The sequence below is a fragment of the Symphalangus syndactylus genome, chromosome 24, assembly GCF_028878055.3.
Source record: "Symphalangus syndactylus isolate Jambi chromosome 24, NHGRI_mSymSyn1-v2.1_pri, whole genome shotgun sequence".
Classification (NCBI taxonomy): Eukaryota; Metazoa; Chordata; class Mammalia; order Primates; family Hylobatidae; genus Symphalangus; species Symphalangus syndactylus.
The window spans coordinates 34,118,166-34,135,133 of record NC_072446.2 but is presented as its reverse complement, the minus strand read 5'-3'; the positions used below and the strand labels follow the sequence as shown (position 1 = coordinate 34,135,133).

General features: G+C 49.4%; 4 non-coding genes across 4 annotated transcripts; all 4 read right to left on the bottom strand.

The window, feature by feature from the left end:
• Nucleotides 1-4,654: 4,654 nt before the first annotated feature.
• LOC129474926 (small nucleolar RNA SNORA71) lies at nucleotides 4,655-4,782 on the bottom strand. The gene has a single exon (XR_008654674.1). It is a non-coding gene; the product is annotated as a small nucleolar RNA SNORA71 (small nucleolar RNA).
• A 3,411-nt stretch (nucleotides 4,783-8,193) lies between these two features.
• Nucleotides 8,194-8,327, bottom strand: LOC129475002 (small nucleolar RNA SNORA71). The gene has a single exon (XR_008654732.1). It is a non-coding gene; the product is annotated as a small nucleolar RNA SNORA71 (small nucleolar RNA).
• A 2,002-nt stretch (nucleotides 8,328-10,329) lies between these two features.
• Nucleotides 10,330-10,463, bottom strand: LOC129474924 (small nucleolar RNA SNORA71). Its single transcript, XR_008654672.2, has one exon. It is a non-coding gene; the product is annotated as a small nucleolar RNA SNORA71 (small nucleolar RNA).
• Nucleotides 10,464-12,860: 2,397 nt separating this feature from the next.
• LOC129474923 (small nucleolar RNA SNORA71) lies at nucleotides 12,861-12,994 on the bottom strand. The gene has a single exon (XR_008654671.2). It is a non-coding gene; the product is annotated as a small nucleolar RNA SNORA71 (small nucleolar RNA).
• Nucleotides 12,995-16,968: the final 3,974 nt, after the last annotated feature.

Here is a 16,968-nt window from a genome sequence, read left to right as displayed (position 1 = left end):
TATGATGTTCTGGGAAAGAAAAAAGAGAAAAGCATGTTAAAATAAAAAAAAAACACCCCAATTTGCATATATACATATACATCTTTTTTTTTTTTTGAGATGGAGTTTCACTCCTGTTGCCCAGGCTAGAGTGCAATGGTGCAATCTCAGCTCACTGGAACCTCAGCCTCCCAGGTTCAAGCGATTCTCCTGCCTCAGCCTCCCGAATAGCTGGGATTACAGGCGCCCACCACCACGCCTGGCTATTTTTGTATTTCTAGTAGAGATGGGGTTTCACCATGTTGTCCAGGCTGGTTTCGAATAAATCTTCTTTTAACCAAAAAAATGGTATATCACATTTTACATACTTCCCTGCTCTGAGCTTCATTTGCCTAAAATTGTATCTTCATCTTTCTATCTTGGAACATAGACATCTATCTTGCTGTCTACTCTCTATCTCCCTAGTTCAAGTCACCAATGTCTCTCACCTAGACAACTGCCATAATCTTCCAACTGGTCACCCTGCTTCCACTCTTGCCCTGGTATAATCCGTTCTCCAAACAGCGAGAAAAAATTCTTTTAAATAAAATCTGCTAATGACAAGACTTCTGCTTCTAAATAGAAGGGAGCAGTTGACAAGCCAATGTTCCTGCTAAGAACTGGAAAGGGTGCATAAAATAGAAAACCATCATTTTAAAGGCATTGGAGAGCTGTGGAGGCAAAGGACTGGAAACATTAAAATTCCAGAAAGGGGACCAGGCGTGGTAGCTGACACCCGTAATCCCAGTACTTTGGAGGCCGAAGTGAAAAGATAGCTTGAGTCTAGGAGTTTGAGACCAGACAGGGTCTCAACATAGCAAGACCCTGTCTCTTGAAAAAAAAAAATAAATAAAAAAAAATAAAAAATTAGCAGCTGGGCGTGGTGGCTTACGCCTGTAATCCCAGCACTTTTGGAAGCCAAAGTGGGTGGATCACAAGGTCAGGAGTTCAAGACCAGCCTGGCCAAGATGGTGAAACCCTGTCTCTACTAAAAATACAATAGCCGGGCGTGGTGGTGGGTGCCTGTAATCCCAGCTACTTGGGAGGCTGAGGCAGAGAACTGCTTGAACCCGGGAGGTGGAGGTTGCAATGAGCCGAGTTCGTACCACTGCACTCCAGCCTGGGTGACAGAGCAAGACTCTGTCTCAAAAAAAAAAAAAAAAAAAAAAAATTAGCTGGGCATATTGGTGCACAGCTCAGCCTCCCGAGCAGCTGGGATTAGAGATAACCATTAGCATTCTTTCATAATATTTTTAAATTATGGTATTTATATTGTTTTGGACATAATGCTATTGCACAGTTAATAAATTATAGTGTAAACTTGATTTTTTTACACAAGGGTCTTCACTAGGTTGTCCAGGCTGGCTTTGAGCTCCTGGGCTCAAGCAATCCTCTGCCTTAGCCTCTGGAGTAGCTGGGACTACAGGTGCATGTGCCACCACACCTGGCTAAAATAACTTTAATGCACTGGGAGACCAGAAAATGTGTGCGACTCACTTTATTGCAGTGGTCTGGAACCAAGCCTCTGAAATACAGCTACATATATTTATCTGGGCTGGGATCTCCTTGAGGGCACAAACTGCCTTACTCACCCTTGTATCCTTTTCTCTAGCTTAGTGTCTGGCTCCCAAGTAAATGCACAACGCTTTTTGAGTGAATGAGCCTCTCTCCCCAGCTTTCCATTCTCCTGGCTGTCAGTTCTGCTGTGGAGTCTCCAACCAGCTGCTTCCCCAGGCCATCATACTGGGCACATATCCCAGCAAGGGCCACGCCTCCTTGACCTAATCCTGGCTCTTGGGCCACCTTGGTCAATGGACTGCTCTTCTCAGAGTTCCTCAGGCCCTGAAGACCTGGGATGGCTCCTGCTTCACATGCAACAGTGGCGAGAGGCACACATGATGATCAGATGCCAGATGAAATATGCAGACTTGTATTACTGCTTAGACTTAGGTAATGTACTCCCCTCCACTGTGGCAGACATCAGTCATCAGTTACAGCTTCCTCAAGTGGACCCAGATTCCTTCCCCTGGCATCTGTTCAAGCAGCCACAGCCAGTTGGCAAAAGGTGGCAAACAGAAGCCAGAGGATGGTCCTCAAAGGCCAAGGCAGAAAAAGGAACTGTGACTTCTGGATGCTTCTGCAGGGAACGGACTGGTGGTGTGGTGCCTTTAAACATCAAGAATGCCTGCCCCTTAGGCCAGGCATGGTGGCTTACACCTGTAATCTCAATACTTTGGAAGGCCAAGGCGGGCAGTTTACTTGAGGTCAGGAGTTCGAGACCAGCTGGCCAACATGGCGAAACCCTGTCTCTACTAAAAATACAAAAATTAGCTGGGTGTTGCGGCACATGCCCGTAGTCCCAGCTACTTAGGAGGCTGAGGCACAAGAATCACTTGAACCTGGGAGGCAGAGGTTGCAGTGAGCCAAGATCACAGCACTACACTCCAGCCTGGGCAACAGTGAGACTGTCTCAAAAAAAAAAACAAAACAAAAAAAAAACAACAACAAAGAATGCCTGGTAGATCATTAATGTGCCAAATTCATCAAGACAGGCTTACCAGCCTGATTTTTGCCCCAGCTCCAGCCAGGGTGGTTTTAACTTCAAATGGGGAGATTAACTGCACCTTTTCACTACGGCCCTTGGGACATGTGTAGATTCCTCCCTCTGTAAATCAGAGACGAGAGTTCATGCGGGCACATCCTTAGATCATGTCATTGCAGCAATTTTTCTCTTAAAAACAGGTCTCACTCTGTCACACAGGCTGGGCTGCAGTGGTGCCATCATTAACTCATTGAATCCTCGAACTCCTGGGCTCAAGCAATCCTCCTGCCTCAGCCTCCTGAGTAGCTGGGACTACAGGAGTGCGCTACCATGCCTGGCTAATTTTTTGTGGAGACGGGTCTGTTGCCTAGGCTGGTTTTGATCTCCTGGCTTCAAGAAATCATCCCACCTTGGCCTCCCAAGGTGCTAGTAATACAGGCACAAGGCACCATGCCTAGGCCTTGCAATAACTGACTTTACCCTAATCTCCAAAGCCTGACCCTAAGGGCACCCCTCAGTTCCGTCAATGGCAGCTGCTCCATGTTCACCCTACTCCCACTGTTACCCCATAACCTGTCCTCTCAAGCTGACACCATGGATTTTTACATCGCACACATGCTGACCAACTTGTCCAAGTTTGCTCAGGATCTCCCTGGGTTTACCAATGAAAAACCCACTTTCTGGGAAATCCCTCAACCTCAGGCTAAGTGGGACAGTTGATCTCACAAGTAGGCATTTACTTATGAGTCAGGTCATCCAGGACACTCCAGCCTTCCTGAATGACATCAGACCTGTCTCACTCCATAATCTACCCTGACTATTCTGCAATGCCCTCAATTCTCATGGGTCCTAAATGCCTAAATGTGAACCAACTACCAGCACTTGTTCAACTCCTAGTTCCAAATGTATACCTCAAACAATATCCTCTGAGCCAAGAAAGAGTGAAAATCAGATCTGGCCTATGGCCTACCTCCTCCAAATCCAGCCTTGCGGACTCACAAGTTGTCACTGATTTAAGAAGCAGATGGAGCAATTCTGTAAGGTTTATTGAGTGGGTGGGCAAAAAGTGAACAACAGCTACAAATTCAAGAATAAAACGCTTGGTTAAGTCATTCCAGGCATGGACAGAGGGATGCGAGGCTGGCCTTCCCTGTCCACGGTCCTCCGAGGCAGCTGAAGTCTCCCATGTCTGGACCCCGAATTTTGTGCAGATTAAACAGTGGATCCGGGGTTCTCTGAGCAGGCAGCAGGGAGCAGCTCTGGTGACGCTTCATGTAGTAGCCTCACTCTCTATTCTCTGCCCCTCTGGTGCCCACAAACACCACCAAGAGATTCTGAAATAAAGGACAAGTGAGACCAGTGATATGAGGTTCCCATCTGCATAAACACGGACCAGCTGAGCCTCTGGCTGTGGGTTCCGGCTTTTGGCATCAACTCACCATGGTGAGAAAAATCAGCAAACCCAGATCCCAGGTCACCAACTCCACGGTCTTAGGACTTCTTGGACTGTCCTTGGATCTAAGGCTGAGACCTAAGAGGGTAAGAAAGCATACAAGTATTTAGTCTCCAGGGCCATCTCCTCCTCCCCAAGCTGACACCACTGAGAGGGGTCCCATTCAAGCAGGGTGAAGCTCCTCATTCACGCACACCAAGTAAAAAATCCCAACAGAAAGGACACGAAAGGACAAACATCTTAGAAGTTTCGTTTTTCTTTCAAGCAGTTCACAATCGGGGCAAATGACCAGCTAGAGTAATCCACAGGAATACAGCTTTCCTAGCCCCACCTACAACTTTCTCCATTTGTTCAACATTACCGATGGCGCCTGTAGAAACAATGTGGATTTCACATTTCATGAAGCAAAGCCTGTGATTCACAGTTCTCAGGGTGCCCTTCACTGCTATCTGAATTCATTCCAGCGTGGGGCCCAAAGAGAAATGCAGACTGGTTTCCGGCAGGAGGATCCCTAACATGAAAAAACAAAATGAACCCTCAGAAGTCAGGGGGTGGGTCTAGTCACATCACATGGGCCCACAAAGGCCCAAGCTCTGAAAGCTAGGGAAAAGCTCTTTTCCCTAGCTGGAAAAAGGCTGCAGCGTGGGAAAGCTCCAGGGTTTGAAAGGGAAGGCTGGACCAATGCAGGGAAAATGTCTTTCAGCACTCCTACCCCTGCACTATTAATGATCAGGACACAGGCAACCCATGATCACTTTTGGATACAAGAGCAGGAAAGGACAGAAAGAGAGCTAGCAAGGGAGGGAGGCTGGTGTCAAGGGCCTGAGGAATGGCCTGAGGCAGGGAGAGCAGCCCAGCTGAGCAGAGGCCCAGCCATGGCCACCGTGTGTCCTTCTAAGACCCCAAAAGGAGTTAAGACACTTCCAGCATTAAAAAAATGGAAATGCTTTTGGGTTGGAAAAGGTCAGGAGCATGTGGTCCTAACATCATACACACACACCCTGAAAGAAAAACTCACTGCTAATCCAGATCACAGCACACTGTGGACACACCAGCGCTCAAGGGAGGAGGAAGGTTCCCCCGGGGAGCTCACTTTACCCATGCAGATTTCCGGAGGCTCTTCCTCTGCAACAGCCACTGAAGGCATGTGAGGGACAGCCCCACAGCAGGACAGAACGGGGAACCATGGGATACCACTTTCACCTTGCTTCCCCTACATCATCCAAGCCCCAGGAATAGCACATGACTCTGTAGGATGCAAAAAAACATATTCCAGACAACAGTCCAAAAATCTCACCTTGGGGACCCATGGTCCAGCACCCTGCTGCTATGAAGACAACACATCCCATGGAGCCTCTGCATGCAGCAGACCCATATAAACAGACACAGAGAACACTTAACACAGGCTGGCAGATCATAAGCATCCCACAAATGCCACTGTCTCTATTAGTACTTACAGCCACATTATTGTCTTAGGAACAAGAAAAACATAACTCTAGGAAGGGGTCAGCAAACTATCTGTGAGAGAAATGGCATCTATGCTATCCTATGTGCCCACTGTGTGCTGCTTATCAGTATACATCAAATAGACCCAGCTATCCCTCTTCTGGACACATACTCAACGTAGATCAAATCACACCTCATAAAGACATCTGCACTCCAATATTCACTGCGGCATTACTCCCAATCGCCAAGATACAGAAACAATCTAAATCTCCATCAACAGATGAATGGAAAAAAAATGTGGCATACACACACACACACACACGCACACAACAAAACATTATTCACCCTTAAAAAGAAGACCCTTGGCCGGGCGTGGTGGCTCACACCTGTAATCCCAGTACTTTGGGAGGTCGAGGTGGGTGGACCACTTGAGGTCAGGAGTTCAAGACCAGACTGACCAACATGGTGAAACCCCATCTCTACTAAAAATACAAAAAATTATCCAGGCGTGGTGGCATGCACCTGTAACCCCAGCTACTCGGGAGGCTGAGGCAGGAGAATCACTTGAACCCAGGTGGTGGAGGTTGCAGTGAGCTGAGATCGCGCCACTGCACTCTAGCCTGGGCAACAAGAGCAAAACTCCATCTCAAAAAAAAAAAAAAGAAGAAGACCCTGGGCTAGGCATGGTCGTCCATGCCTGTAATCCCAGCACTTTCGGAGGCCAAGGCAGAAGGATGGTTTAAGCCCAGGAGTTGGAGATCAGCCTGGGCGACATTGCGAAACCCCATCTATACAAAAAATACAAAAATTAACCAAGCATAGTGGCAAGCACCTGCAGTCCCAGCTACTCAGGGAAATGAGGCGGGAGGGTCACTTAAGCCCAGGAGACAGAGGTTGCAGTGAGCTGTGTTTGCTCACTGCAACCTGTCTTCTGGGCTTAACTTCAGCCCGGGTGACAGAGGGAGACCCTGTCTCAACCAAAAAAAAAAAAAAGAGAAAGATCCTGTCATTTGCCACAACATGGATGGACCTGGAGGATATTATGTTAAATGAAATAAGCCAGACACAGACAAACAGTGCATATCTCACTTATGTGTGCAATGTTAAAAAAGAAAAAAAAGGTTAGGCATACAAAGATAGAGAATAAAATGGTGATTACCATGGGCAGGAGCTGAAGGAAATAGGGAGATGTAGGTCAAACGACACCAAGTAGCAGATATACAGGATGAGTAAGTCTAGAGGGCTCATGCACAACATAAGGGACTTCTGTTAAGGAGGTTTCAGCTGCTCCTCACACACACTAAAAACGGTGACTATGTGAGATGACAGATATGTTCATCGGCTTCACCAGAGTAACCACTGTGCTATCTATATCTGTCCCATTATTCTATAACATCATGTTGTAAACTTCAAATACAGACAATAAACATTTTAAAAACAGGTTGGGTGTGGTGGCTCACGCTTGTAATCCCAGCACTTTGGGAGGCTGTCCCAATTATTTGTATCACATGAGGCCAGGAGTTCGAGACCAGCCTGGCCAACATGGTGAAACCCCATCTCTACTAAAAATACAAAAATTAGCTGGGCGTGGTGATGCACATCTTTAATCCCAGCTACTCGGGAGGCTGAGGCATGAGAATCACTGAACCCGGGAGGCAGAGGTTGCAGCAGTGAGCCGTGTTTGCACCACTGCACTCCAGCCTGGGCAACAGAGCAAGACTAGGTCTCAAAAAAAAAGGATGCCAAGGCAAGAAGGCTTTTGGAGCAGGCTATGCCTGGCAGTGATCAGCACAGAACTGGGATGGGTAACGAACAGGTGGGGTGGGAGAGCCCCGCGCCTACCATCTAGTGTGTAAGAGCTGCGTTCATACATCTGACTATACTGCACATTGTCTCCCTCGATTACTACCCTAGCCCTTGCCACCTTAATCTAAGGGCAGAGGGAAAATCCACCCCTGGTGGACCACGGACGCTCCTCACAGCCAGGACTGAAGGTGGACTGTAACAGCTGGCTTGTTCTAGGACATTTTTAACCCCAGCACTGCTCAATGGGATAAGCCTTGTCACCTTACAACAATGTGTCTTCTCATTTACTGTTTGTCCAGGTGCTACATGTCAGTTACCAGGCACGATGTGAAACAAGACAGAGGCACTGCCCTGAGGAAGCTCACAGCACAGGGGGCAGGAGAAGCAAACCAACAATTCCCAAACAGTGTGACCAGTGCTGAGAGGTGGGAAGGAGTGTGATGGGGAGGCAGAGAGAGCTTCTGGGGGGAGCTCTAGGAAGGGGTAACCACTACTGTGGCTCCAAAACTAGCTCAGAGACATAAACCCACTGTGGCAGGTCCCTGCTTCACCGTCCTTTCCTTAAGCCTGTGAGTACGCTCCACCATGCTGGGCACAAGGGGCACTCAATGAACCATACAGCACCAGTGTATGGTAGATGCACATAACAATAGCTTCTTAGGAAACGAGGGTTGCCATGTGGAGGTTACTGGGGGGAAGGTGCTATATAACCCGCATGCACTTTACAAGCGGATGAGGTGCCCCCATCCAGCCCACCACCACTAGACTGCTGACTGCCCTCAAGTTCCCCAGATAAACCCTGTTTCCTTCACTGGCTCCAGGTCTCTTCTCTGGCCTGTTGAACCTGGTGCCATCCCCAGTGAGGTAACAGGAGTCTGGCACAACAACCAGGTACCAGGAGGTAACATCACTGGTGAGAATAAAGGCATGTGCGAAAGCTCCAGAGTTTGGAAGGGACAGGAGTGGACCCTTCAAACACGGGGAAGCGCTTTCATTGATTCCTCTCCCTGCACTATCAATGACCAGGGCACAGGCAGCCCACGGTCACTTTCGAATACAGGGACAAAATAGGGCAGTGAGTGAGTTTAGAGGGGAGGCAATGCCAGCAGCTTAGGAAGGGCCCAAACTAAGAGACCTGGAAACAAGTCAGTGACCAGATTTGCAGCCTCGAATTGCAGCAGCTGCTTCTGATTCCCAAAGATTTCTAACATGGTTTGATTTCTCAAACTTCAGCATGAATACGAATCACCTGGAGAGCATGTTAAGCCAGATTGCTGGCTCCAGCCCCAAAACTTCTGATGTAGGTCGGGACAGGGCTAAGAACTTGCACTTCTTACAAGTTCCCAAGTAATACTGATGGTGCCTGGTTCTGGGACCACAGTTTGAGAACCACTACTCAAATGCTTCCCTCATAAGAGAATGAGACGGAAGATCAACCCTGGGTGAAATGTTGAGAATTCACTGGATTAGGAAGTCAGGGATTGTGTGATACTATCCACACGTTGGCCAGGCGTGGACTTACTATCCATAATCCCAGCACTTTGGGAAGCCGAGGTAGAAGGATTGCTTGAGCCCAGGAATTCAAAACGAGCCCAAGCAACATGGTGAGACTCCGCCTCTACAAAAAATTTTTAAAAATTAGCTGGGTGCAGCAGCACGCACCTGCGGTCCCAGCTGCTTGGGCAGCTGAGGTAGAGGAATCACTTGAGCCCAGGTTGAGGCTGCAGTGAGCCATCAGTGCACCACTGCACTCCAGCCTGGGTGACAGAGTGAGACCCTGCTTCAAAAAAAAAAAAAAAAAAAAAAAAAAATCCATAAATCACTTCATAACAAGGATCGCCACCAAGTACAGGGAAAACCACTAGCTAATTGCCTGCCTCCAAAATGCAGTACTCCTCCCACTTCAACAAACTATGCCAATCCACACTAGGATGACTCAGAGCCCAAGGGGAGCTCTGTAAGCCCCGCCATGATTCACACAGTGGAGTGGCAGAGTTCGAGGAAAAGAGAGTGTCACATGTCCCTGTGGGCCTCAGTGGAGGAGCAAGCAATGGGAAGCAGCCTCTTCCTCCCCTCTAGTGACCTCAAAGCCTTCGTCCTTGCAGCCTGAACACCAGTGCATTCTCTAGAGAAGCACCCAGGATTCATACCTTACAAGCACCACAGCTCAGCCTCTTCTTGAAGACACGTCACCTGGGGCCACTGGGCACACAGGACAGAGGTCAACTGACAATCCTGCAATAACAAGAAGCCACACACATCACTTCTTATAACACATCCCACTATCCAACATGTTCAACAGGAAAAAGCGACCTCTCAATCGAGGTGGAATGGGCTAGAAGGTGGCTGCATCAGTGACTTCCCTTTGGCCCTCCCTCTCTAGCTTTATTCCTGATCTTACAACTCCACTCATTCCTCCAGGGGCAACCTGAGAACCAGTCATCCTCAGGGGAGCCCCGAAGGCCAGCACAAAAGGCAGAGGAATTAAGAGCTGGAATGGTGGCCAGCGAGTGACACCAATGCACACCTCAGAGGGGCAAGACAGCAGGCGAAACTCTTGGATGGGAAGCAAGGGAAGTGTTTTGCCTCTCAGAACCCAGCTGTGCTCCCCTTGCAGCAATGAGCACTTTCTCTTTCTCACAACAAACCCTTCAGGACCCCCTATTCCAGGCCAATGACATGTAAAGATGTAAAGATGCTACCCTATCCTGTCCCCAAGTTACACACACACACACACACACACACACACACACACACACCCGGGGTCAGCCCTGCTCACCCCAACCTCAAAGTCTCCCTCACGTTTATATGCCAATTATTGCACTTATTCAAAACTGTGCTATCCACTGCGACACACTATGACTCATTACATATCACATTTCCTTCCCATGAGCAGGACTGATGCTCTACAATCCTGATCCACCCCTCAATACACAGAGCCTGGTTTCTGGAAAGAGAGGTCAAGCTGAGAAAGACTTAAGCATGATGTCCCCCCACACTGACTCTCATGTGGCAGCCAAGCAAGCACCGGACTCCTCAAGGGCTGGCAGGAGAGCAACAGGAGTGTGTGAAAGCTTCAGGGTTCAGATGGGATAGGGTGGACCCTCCAAACACGGGGACAACCTCTTCCAGTGTTCCTCTCCCTGCACTATCAATGACCTAGGCACAGGCAGCCTATGATCATTTTCGGATGCAGGAGCAGAAAAGGACAGGAGAGCCAGGAAGGGAAGGAGGACGGTGCCAGGGCCTGTGGGATGACCCAAGTCAGGGACAGTACAAGACTCCTGCAGCTGCCATCTGTCCTGTAAAATTCCATAAAACCTAACCACCAAGGGGAAACACCTCTGACAAAAGCCTTGGAAAAATCTGGGGACTAGAGAGCAGGATAATGGGGTCACATCTGTAAAAATCAATTCTGGGGGGAGGGATAGCATTAGGAGATATACCTAATGCTGAATGACGAGTTAATGGGTGCAGCACACCAACATGGCACATGTATACATATGTAACAAACCTGCACATTTTGCACATGTACCCTAAAACTTAAAGTATAATAATAATAATAAAAAAATCAATTCTGCCCTACCTTTGTTTTCTGTATCAGGAAATTGAGATTCAAAACAGGTCAGATGGCCCTTGGCTGGTATCTGGGAACTTGGCTCTTGGGATGTTCCAAGTCAATGGTTTACTGATCAGAGCTGTTCACTGGACAGTCTCTCCATGCAAATAATGTGGTACAGGCACCTGTTTTCCTGAGTCTGGAATTTTGGTGCGTGCTAGGCAGGTGGTGTCTACATAACCAGCTCCCAGTAAACACCAAGGGCATGGAGTCCCTACTGGGCTTCCCTGGGCAGAAACACTGCACACAGGCTGAATGCATTTTCACTGCTGAGGGGAGAATGGGTTCCACATGATTTCTGAGGGAGGGAGAGAGCATGAGGAAGCTGGCACAGGGATTCCTCCAGACTCAACCTCCATCTTTTTTCCTGAATCATTTGGCTGTGTACCCCTACAATGTTGCTAGGATAAATCTTAACCATTGAGTACAACTGGAAAGAAAATGGTCACAGAGTCAGGTGGTGGCAAAGGAAAAACTAAGGGCCAGATATGGATGGCCCTTAATCCAGGCACTTTCCATTATGACTTGCTGCTAATGCACTGCAGGAAAAGCCCCAGAGCTCGCCCCAGGCAGGTCCCTGCAGGGGCCTCCTCCTCCACAGCCCCTGAAGGCACAGAAGGAGGGGCCAGCTCCAGTCCAGCTTTCCCAGGGAAGAGGAGTCTGGATCTGGGAATCCATGGGATGTGGCCCCTCTTCTCATCCTCACCTCTCCCTACATCACCACCAAAGCACCAGAAAAAAAGGGGACGTGACTTTACAGGGTGCAAAATGCCAAAGTTCCAGAGATGGACAAGAAACCTTACCTCGGGCCCTGCGGTCTGCCACTCTCCTGCATCCCAACACCTCTCACCAAGCGTCTCTACAGTGTTGCATAGATGCTGACTAAACCATTCTTCTCACCTGAACAGCCATGACTTCTTTTAGGAACGAAATAGCAGCTTATCTCTAAGAAAGGGGCTAGAGAACTTCTAAGGCAGGGATGATATCCACTTCATCTGTCGGGCCCACTGTTACTAAGTTCAAGAGGATGCTGGGGCCATGATGTTCTTGGGATGTGCTGTTTCTCCAGCAGCATCCGGCAAGCAGCTGGGGAGGTCGTGGGGAAGCCATGCAGAGGCTGCTGCTGTAAATCCCTCAGTGATATTCTCCCCTGCCTGTCTCTGGTCCTTGTTTCCTTTCCCACAAGCTGGAGGGAAAATCCTCCCCATACAAGGCCAAGGCCAACAGAAATGAGTTACCTCAGAATCCTCTGAAGGGGTGGAAAATACCAAATCTGCTCCCACCAATCCCACACAGGTGCTGACTCAGTATTTTTCTCCAACACCCCAAAATGCAACGAACTGGATCTCCTTACAATGGAGGGACTCTCTCTTTCTCGTTTTTCTTTCTTAAGACAGGGTCTCACTCCGTTGCCCAGGCTGAGGGCAGTGGCACGATCATGGCTCACTGCAGCCTTGAACTCCCGGGCTCAAGAGAGCCTCCCGCCTCAGCCTCCTGAGTAGCTGGGACTACAGGGGCACACACCGCCACACCTGGCTAATTTTTTGGTTCTTACAGAGGGGGGGTTGCCCAGGCTGCCATTTTTCCTTTGTCCCACACTATCAGAACACTGACCATCTGGCAGACAGAACAAAGTGGGGAACAAAATTCAGACACTGCCCTTGAGACCACAGCAAAGACAGCCAGGAGACAAGTCAGGCAACAATTTCCACGGGGTCAGCTTGGTGCAGACGGGGTTGCATAAGGACGTGGAAGGAGAGGTATGGAGGCAGAGAAAGCTTCCGGGAGGAAGGAGCAGGGCGGCCCTGTCTCAGCTCCACACCCAGCCCTTCCGCTCCTTGAGGCCAAACTCATCACCCCACACCCTTCCCTCATGTCTCACAATAACTTGCCCTGGGCCAGGGAGAAGAGCAACACAACCCACTAGATGATGCCAGGCACCAGGAGGCATCTAAGAGGTGGTGGGAGGGAGGAGGTGTGGGAAAGCTCCAGGGTTTGGAAGAGACAGGAGTGGACCCTCCAAACATGGGGAAGTGCTCTCGGCAGTTCCTCTCCCTGCACTACCAATGACCAGGGCACGGGCAGCATATGATCACTTTCGAATGCAGGGGCAGAAAGGGCAGAGGGCAAGCCCAGAAAGGAGGCCAATGCTGGCATTCTGGGCAATGGTCTCATCTGGAACAGAACAGCTGACAGGGCAACAAGCAGACTTACAGCTTAAGATTACAGGTGCTGCTTCTGACTCCCAGAGATCACTTACCAATCCCTGCCAGAAGCAGAAAGGAAGGCAAACATGGGCAGAAATATTGAGAATCCTGGTGCTCTTCTCAAAGACTGGGCTGGCCGGGTGCGGTGGCTCACGCCTGTAATCCCAGCACTTTGGGAGGCCAAGGCAGGTGGATCATCTGAGGTCAGGAGCTTGAGACCAGCCTGTCCAACATGGTGAAACCCCATCTCTACTAAATATACAAAAAAAAAAAAATTAGCCAGGCGTGGTGGCGGGCACCTATAATCCCAGCTACTCGGGAGGATGAGGCAGGAGAATCACTTGAACTCGGGAAGCAGAGGTTGCAGTGAGTCAGGATTGCGCCATTGCACTCCCGCCTGGGCGACAGAGACTCCGTCTCAAAAGAAAATGAAAATAAAAATAAAAAGATAGGTCGGGCACAGTGGCTCACACCTGTAATCACAGCACTTTGGGAGGCCGAGAAGGGTGGATCGCCAGAGGTCAGGAGTTCGTGATCAGCCTGGCCAACACCATCTCTTCTCAAAATAGAAAAAATTAGCTGGGCGTGGTGGCGGGCACCTGTAATCCCTGCTACTCAGGAGGCTGAGGCAGGGAGAATCACTTGAACCCAGGAGGCAGAGGTTGCAGTGAGCTGAGATCATGCCATTGCACTCTAGCCTGGGCAACAGAGCGAGACTCTGTCTCAAAAATAAATAAATAAATAAATATAAATACATAAATAAATAATAAATAACAGACTGGGCTGGAGGGTATCAATATTGGCTATCTGTTCCACTGAGGCTTACATAAGACCGCTCAGTCGGGCACTGGGTATGAATCCAGGCTTGAATCTGAAACGCAGCCCCTCTGTCCATTCCAACACATGGTTTTCCTCTCAACATGACAGGGTCTTTCTCAGGGACTCTCAGAGCCCCAATCAAGCTCAGGGAGCACCTTCTTGGCAGCAGCCCCATGAAGGCAGAAGAGGGCCCAGGCCTGTCCCTGCCTGCTGAAGGAGCAAAGACAGGAGCAAAGGGAAGCAGCCTTCACCTGTGTCCTCACTCCCCACTCCTCAGCACCCAACCACCTCTGGCCTCACAACCTGCAGAGAACTTGAGCTCTAGAGAACCGAGCAGGACCCCACTTACCTGGGACCTCAGAATCCATGCTCTCCCAGAGGACACCTCTCACACACATGGGGCGGCAGTCATGTGACACTCCTGCAGGGCACAAGAAGCCAAGATGTGACTGATGCACTTGGCACTGCTTATGGCAAGTCCAGGAAAACACGATATTCACCCACAGAAAACACACTTGGGGAATCAGGGTCTCAGGAGGTGAATGTACTGACAGCTTGTCTAGCCCATCCTGGGTCACTGACACGGTCCCCTGAGGTCATCCCGTCTGAAATGGACAATGGTGTCTCTACACAAGAGGAAAACCTTGTAACTTTTCCTTTATTACCAATAACCAAGACACAAGCAGCCTGTAATCACTTTGCACACAGGGGCAGAAAGAGATCCAGGACTTGAAATTGTCAGAAGCCTGGAAAATGGCCTGAGTCAGGACAGTGGTACAGCAGAGCACAGGATGAAGCAGCTTCCATCTTGTCCCACATAAACAGAACCTGCCCCAACCAGGAGAGGTAAAGGAAAGACTCTCCAGATGAGAAAGTTGGCAGAGTTCTTCAGACATGGAAGACAGGGACTGTGTGATCCTAAGAAAAATCACTTCAGTGTACTCCTGTTTTCCACATGAGAAAACTGAAGATCACAAAAAGAACCAAAGCTAGGGAGTAGTGGTAAAGCGTTTGGGACCAGGGTACAGGTAGGTTTGATGCCCAAGCCCTCCAGCTTTTGAGTCAGATATTCCAAGACACAACAATGATAAGGGATCCCTAAAGATGCTAAACCCAAGCAGGCACAAGAGGAATCCAATGCACTCATGATGGCCCCAAAGAGGGTAAAACTGGGGCCAGCACAAACACACTCTTACCTCACCTCTCTCTACTTCCCAGACATCACGCCCAGGGAACCTGCATGCACCCACCCTTGTGGGACACAAAGCCCCAGATCTCCAGAGGACAGACCTCATAAAACACCATGGTCCACCTGCCTCCTGGCAGGGCGGAGACACCTCTCACGGGCCTCTCTGCACCAATCAGCCTCCTCTGCCAGAATCAAGAAGCCCCTGGATGAGCTATCTAGACATCGCCCGGTCAAGCCTGTTCTGGAAAGGACAAGGAGATTACTGGCATAGAAGCCACCAGGTAGTAAACGTTTCCTAAAAGTTGGCTAGTGTTAACAGTGGTCTAAGGTCTCAGCAACACAAAGTTCATCTAGAGAAGAACCAGACATCAGGGACAGCTTAAGTCTCATCTTAAGCACATATTGTTGAATTTGTGATCCTGAAGCAGTACACTGAAGGGGACTCTGAACCTAGGACAGGTTCTGGTGTGGCACACCAGCGTGGCGGAGTCTAGCATACACAGTAAGGGCTATTATGGGCAGGATGGCCCATCTGTCATCTGTGGGTCAGGGCTGATTACACATCTCACTCTTCTATCAGCCATGCCTAGCTATACCTCTGGCTTTGGTCGTTGACATCACAATGACAATCCTGTGGGGAAATTCTTCCTGGTGGCCCACGGACAAGACCATCAAGGGGAACACCATGGGATGACCACTGGGCCAGTGGGAAATAGCTCCGACCACCCCCACACAGGCTGCCTCACTCAAAAGTATTTCCCTGACATGCATCAATGTGCTAAGCCCTGTCACCTTACAATTGTTAAGTCTTTGTTGTTGTTGTTGTTGTTTAAAGACAAGGTCTGGCTCTGCAGCCCAGGCTGGAATGCAGTAGCACAATCTCGGCTCACTGCAACCTCCACCTCCTGGCACATGCCACCACACCTGGCTAGTGTGTGTGTGTTGCAGAGACAGGTTTTTGCCGTGTTGCCCAGGTTAGTCTTGAACTCCTGGGCTCAAGTGATCCACCCACCTCAGTCTCCCAAAGTGCTAGGATTACAGGTGTGAGCCACCACAGCCAGCCACAATTGTTTTTTTCCAGCTCCTGTTTTTTGTTTTTTGTTAGGGACATAGTCTCACTCTGTCACCTAGGCTGGAGTGCAGGGGCGTGATCTTGGCTCACTGCAACCTCCACCTCCCGGGTTCAAGCAATTCTGGTGTGCCTCAGCCTCCTGAGTAGCTGGAATTATAGGCGTGTGCCACCACACCCAGCTAATTTTTGTATTTTTTAGTAGAGATGGGGTTTCACCATGTTGGCCAAGCTGGTCTTGAACTCCTGGCCTCAAGTGATCCACTCTCGTTGGCCTCCCAGAGTGCTGGGATTACAGGTGTGAGCCACCGCACCTGGCCCATCTGCTGTTTTTCATTTGTTCCATAACTGCTGAAAATCAACCATCGCCAAGCACCAGGTAAGTCAAGAGACAGGACTCAGATACTGAGACAGGCGAAGTGGCTCACACCTGTAATTCTAGCACTTTGGAAGACTGAGGGAAAATCACTTGAAGCCAGGAGTTCAGGACCAGCCTGGGGAACATAGCGAGACCCTGTCTGTCCCAGCTATTTGGGAGGCTAAGGTGGGAGGATCACTTGAGTACAGGAGTTCAAGCTATGATCACGCCACTGCACACTGCACTCCAGCCTGGACAACAGAGTGAGATCCTGTCTCTAAAAAATTACAAAAAAATATTAAACAAAACTCAAGACACTGTCCTCAAGGTCACAATAGAGAGAGGCAAAGACAATCAAGCCAGTAGCTGCCACAGGGTGTAACTAGTAGGGGCTGCAGCTGTGGTTCCACCACCAATCCTGAGGCAGGGACCCACCCTTATA